This window comes from Stegostoma tigrinum, chromosome 17 (assembly GCF_030684315.1).
Source record: "Stegostoma tigrinum isolate sSteTig4 chromosome 17, sSteTig4.hap1, whole genome shotgun sequence".
NCBI classification, from domain to species: domain Eukaryota; kingdom Metazoa; phylum Chordata; class Chondrichthyes; order Orectolobiformes; family Stegostomatidae; genus Stegostoma; species Stegostoma tigrinum.
This window is the reverse complement of record NC_081370.1, coordinates 26929336-26935335: the sequence shown is the minus strand read 5'-3', so window position 1 is coordinate 26935335 and position 6000 is coordinate 26929336. Positions and strand designations below refer to the sequence as shown.

At 40.1% G+C, this 6000-nt stretch overlaps 1 protein-coding gene across 1 annotated transcript in view; it reads right to left on the bottom strand.

The window, feature by feature from the left end:
* Positions 1–913: 913 nt before the first annotated feature.
* The window catches only part of sbf2 (SET binding factor 2), a 609277-nt gene continuing 604190 nt past the window's right edge, over positions 914–6000 (bottom strand). The window contains exon 43 of the transcript XR_009446846.1: positions 914–931. The gene's annotated coding sequence lies outside the window, so the exon portion shown is untranslated. The remainder of the gene's footprint in view (positions 932–6000) is intronic.

Genomic DNA, 6000 nt, shown 5'->3' with positions numbered 1-6000 from the left:
GTATGGCTATTTCATAATTGATTCCAAACGCCTGAAGCATATTGCAGACATAAGCACAAAAACATGGGAAGGTATGGGATGACACAACAACAGTATTTTTATTTTATTTTGGCATGTTCAGTATTCATTCCCTACAACCTAGTGTATCAAGTTCCTTGCCAACTGACATTTTCCCAAATTGTATAAACTAAATGAATGGAATATTTGACAAACTACATTAGCACAGAAGTTAAGACATGACTCCTTATTTAGTTTATTTTAAATAAATATAAAATCCTGCTTGTTTACCCAAATAATTCCACTTCCCCAGAGCGTCCACAGAAAGGTCATTGGGAGTTTAGTGCATTCCAAGTGCATTCTGTACAAATGTTTGTATTAAAAGTTTAGTCATGTCACAGAAATTTTAAAGTAAAAACAAGAAATAAAAATTCAAGTGCTTAGAGGGAAATTATTACATCAATATTCCTTGGATAGAATACTGTGTATTTACCTTTGCAACTTTATCAAATCTGTAAATTCTAAAACTTGCATTTTGGCAGTTCACTTTATAATTGTCACAGCTCATGGCTGTGAACTTATCTCAGTTCACATTCTTAAGCAACATCGCCAATCAAAAAAATCATGTAAGCATGCTATAAACAGTTTTGGGTTGAGATAATGAAGAAGCTTCATTTTGCACTGATTCCATCCAATTAGGATTTACTTGCTGTTGATACTAATTGCCCAAAATCATGTTTTCTAGTCCCAATTTCCATGAAAAATGTTGAATTACGGTTATGGTAAACATCCCTCTGTGTTTTGAAAATTGAATATTGATGCTATTACTAACAAAGGTGTCTGGAATACATATTTTATATATTGTTATGGCTGAACACTTACTATGCATGTAACAGTTCCTCCATTCATTAGCCCCACTTGATAAAGTTCAGTCCTGGGAATAAACAGAGCATGAATCAATTTGTTCCCATTCTGTGCGTCTTTGTGTGAGTACCTGCACGTTCAATGCTGTCTAGTTAGTTTGTAGTTGAAATGATTTGTTTAATAATGAAACCTAATGACATGCATTTCCATGCTCCCACACAATACAGGTTTCAATCACATTGCTAAATCAGTTCTCCTGATGATGGTGTCAGTGTTCAAATAAAAAGAGGGCAAAACCACGAGTTGATGAGAATTTGTTATAACTGTGTTGTTTTACAATGCTTATAACATTAGGGTGGTGTCATTTCAGTTATCCAACTGAATTACTGTGTAATACCAAATTGCAAAGGAGAAAATTTTACTTGAGGGTCTCAAATTTGGGTACCAACAAATATGTTCATTCTTTAAAATAATTGCTGAAACCGGAAACCAGAGCTTGTGTGTAGATTCTCTCCACTAACACCTGTTATTTACTGTAATCATTATCCTTTCATAATGTTATATTAGAGACAGTTTTCCAGAATTTATCTTCCAAAATTATAAATTCTCACAAACCTTTTATATGTACATTATGTAAAATCAACTTTGAATTGTCATGTAAAGTGCACATGAGAAATTTCTTTCGGTATGGTTAGTGATACTCTGAGATACCTCATTATTACAAGTCGTTACCACCTACATTTACAGTATTCATTCCATGTGAAATACACAACCCAAGGGACTACACCTAGTTTTACACCCCTCAATACACAATGACAACAGGGCCTTAGATGGATTTTTCCCCCATTGCTTCTTTGTAGCAGTTTCCCCAAGTCTTAGTGTGTACTTCACCATGTACTTTCACTCCATCTGAACATATCTAGACTATTGTAAGCAGTTTTGTTCACCTCATTTAAGGAAAGATGTCATTTCATTGCAGGACGTTCAGAGAATGTTCACTCAGGTGATCCCCAATACAGAAGGACTGTCCTTTGAGCAAAGCCTGAATGGTTGGGACTGTACTCACTGGAGTTCAGAAGAATGAGAGGCGATTTCATTGAAACGTACAGGGCTTTTAAGGGGCTTGACAGGGTAAATGCTGAGAGGATGTTTTCTCTACTGGAGAATCTAGGACCAGGCAGTACAGCCTCAGAATAAAGGGGTGCCAGTCTGAAACTGAGATGAGGAGGAATTTCATCTTTCATAAGGCTATAAGTGTCTGGAATTGCTTGCTACAGAGACCTGTAGGGCAGAGTCTTTGTGTATATTTAAGGCTGCAATAGATAGACTCTTAATCAGTATGGGAATCAAGGGTTACAGGTAATGTGCGGGTAAGTAGATGTGAGAAATGTTGGATCTGGCATGTGACAAGGAGTTTACTTCAATGAGATCACCTCTCATTTTTTTTTAAACTCCAAGGAATAGTCCCAACCTGTTCAGCTTTTGCTCATAAGACAATTCTTCCATACCAGGGATCACCACAGTGAACCTTCTTTAAACTCCCTGCAATGAAATGACATATTTCCTTAAATACCGGGTTCAAAACTGGTCACAGTACTCCAGATATGGTTTCACCAACACCTTGTACAGTTGTAATAAGACTTCCCTACTCTTAGACTCCAATCCCCTTGAAATAGGGTCTAACATTCTATCAGCCTTCCTTACTACCTGCTGCACCTGTGTGCTAACGTTTTGCATTTCATGTACAAATACCTCCAAATTCCTTTGTGTTGCAACTTTCTGCAGTTTTTGTCCATTTAAATAGTAACTATTTTATTCTGCCTTCCATAATGAATAACTTCACATTTTCCCACATTATACTCTATTTGCCAGCATTCCCCCCCCCCCCGTTTACTTAAATTATCAATGTCACCGTGTAAACAGTTTGTACCCATCTTGCAACCTGCCTTTCCACCTATTTTTGCATCATCTGCAAATTTGGTTACAGTACATTTGCTTCCTTCCTCCAAGTCATTAATATATATGCTAAACAATTGCAATCCAATCACTGATCCCTATGGAACCCATGGCCATGGGTCCCCAACTTAAAAAAAAAGCCCCTAATCCCTACTGTTTCTTGCTCATTAGCCAATTTTCTATCTGTTGCCAACATACTCCCTTCAATACCACGGGTTCTTATCTTATGAGTTAACCCTTTGTGAGGTAACTTTCCAAATGCCTTCTGACAGTTCAAATACAACACATTCACTAGTTCCCCTCTTATCCACTCTGGTTGAAACTTCCTTAAAAAAGCTCTAATGAATTAGTCAGACATGATTTTCCTGTTGTAAAGATATGCTGGCTTTGTTTTATTAGATTTTTCCAAATGCTTCATTAATAATTGATTCCAACATTTTTCCAACAATAGATGTTAGGCTGCTTGCCTATAGTTACCCATTTTACCAACCTCTCTGCACACCACCCCACACACCCCCCACCCCCACCCCCACCCCCACCCCCACCACCTTTGAATACGTTGGTAGTTTTCCAATCGTCCGTTATTTATCCAGAATCCAAGGATTTTTAAAAATTACAACCCATGCATCTCTGTAGCTACCTCTGTCAGAACTCTGGCACCAGAAAAGCAACACAGCCTTTGGGGCTTTTGATCCTGGCCACAGAGAACAATGTATATTCCCCTGACTATAATATCCCTAGTTACAACCACACTTTTCTTTACATCCCCTCTCTTGAATGGCTCCCTGTACCATAGTCCTATGGTCAGTTTGTTCGTCGTTCCTACAGCTCCCACTCTCATTCACAAAGGGAGCAAGAATCTCAAACTTCTGTTAGACAAGATCAAGGATTGAGCTCCTTCAGCACTATCTCCTGTATCCCACTAACTGCCTCACTCATAACCACAGCCTCCTGTTTCTGACCACTGACTGAATTTGTGGTAGTTAATCTAACAGGTGTAGCTGCCTCCTGAAACACAAGTGTCCAGGTAACTCGTCTCCCCATCTGGTATGTTGCAGTGTTTGAAGCTGAGACTCCAGCTCATCAGCTCTGAGCTGGAGTTCCTCAAGCAACCAACACTTGCTGCAGATGTGGTCTCTATGGACCAAAATGGGGTCCATCATGCAGAAACAACACATCAGCTGGCCCTGGATCTCTATTTTTAACTACTTAGCCCTTAATTGTATTTTTAATTTCCTACTGGTCTTTTAGTTTTAAATCCATAAAATATTTCTCCTTTCAACTTTAATCTGAAAGTAACCTGCAATAGATAGTCAAATTAGCAGCTATTACCAACCAAAGAACTTACAGTTTTCCTGTGATGCCAGTCTTTCTTTGTGTTGGGCTCCCAATTCTGGGTTTCAATTTATACTGTTAAAAGACCATATAAACTATGAACCAAAACAAAATCTAAGACATCCTACCCCTCTGTAGGGAATTGGCACGCTGCTCCAAAATCCCAGAGAAATATACTCACTCAGCTGTGCCTCACTCTGGATGTGAAGTCTCCTTCCCCATCATGTGAAGCTTACCTATCCATCAATAATTTCATTTCTTCTGTTGAGTTGGTGCTATTTTCTTTTGTTCCATTCATGGTCTGAATCCTAATCATCTATCATCTATCATCTACCTAGCTATCAACTATCTGTTAATGAAATTTAATAGGGACCTGAACAACATGGGCTATGGTGAGAAATTTGCACCAGGAATCCAGTGAGGCCTATTTTGTTATCAGGAACATCTCACTCTTTCTTTTAACTAAATTCCAGGTGTCGGGGCAAGATTCTTGCGAAGTCATGACATGTTGATTGTTGAGGAGGATTATTACTTGTTATTGTGCATTAACTCATTAACCTGCAGCTTTTTACCTTATGATTCATTGTGAGTAAACTAGACACTGGGTTTTCTCAACATGGAAGTCAAAGCAGGTACCCAGTAACCTCAGCTTGCTGTGGGCTGTAAAGTCTGTTAGTCACCACACAACAGCATCTTCGGGCATGACCCCACCTCCACCCTACATTACCGACATTGGAATTTGACTTGTGCCAGACTCTAAGAACCCTTGTATACGTATTTGATCCAATTAGAATATGCTCTGCATATCAATGCTGCATCTCAGGGCACAACAGCAAACATCATTGCAATGCTGCAGCAATGGTATTTTGCACTCAGAGCCCAACAACCAGTACGTGGAGTGGACTAGGCTGCTTCTCCAGGATGTTCACTTGCACTCTTAACACTTACTCACCTTGAGCCCATCTGGGTAAAAATTCCCATATGTTTTGCCATTTTGCATTTTGCCACTCAGCCAGAGATATATGACTCGCAGTACTGCCTTGCCAGTTAATGCTGACACAAAGCTAGGAGGCTTGTCAACAATAGCCAGACAATCAAGGAGGGGGATCGCTTTTGTTCACGGGATCCTGGCAGTAAGTCAACGGCAGCATCTGATACCAATCATGAGGCTTGGGCTTGATCAGCTAGCCACTCGGAACGGTCAGAGTCCGGAACCTCTTCTTATCAGGGATGAGGATCAATGTCCACTGTAAGCTACATAGCTGCTCCCAGGATCTGCACATGGAGACTTGAGTCAGCATTCTGACCACAGCTTTGAGCTTATAGGACTGCACAGTCAGAAAGAAAATTAGAAGGAACGCTGGTGAGGAGCTAAATGTCAAGCAGCTTACCAGCCAGTTTGATTCTTCCTGCTCTATGGTGGGCTGTTTTTCTCCTGGAATGAAAGGGAGGGAGAGAGGGAGATAAACATTGTCATTTTTGGAGCAGGCAGGTGAAATGCCTCTAGCAAGTGATAAAGTAGCATTGAGGGTATGCAGGGTTAGAGGTGTCAGGGGATAGAGTGAGTGAGAATAAGTCAGGGGAGATGCTACAGTCAATAGTGACGGTGGTAGATCATGAACCTTGGTAGGAAGTTAATCCAGAGCAGAGATCACATGAGTATGAAGCATCAGAGGGAAAATATTGGCACTTACTTTGGTGGAGTGGAGAAGGCCATTAATCTTCTTACTACATTTCTGTGTATTCCTCCAGGTGGCTGTCACTGCACTGACTTGGGGGCAATCTTGGACCAGGTTGGCACAGTTTGGCATCATGGCCTCCACTGCTGGTCTTGGGTGAAGAGAATAT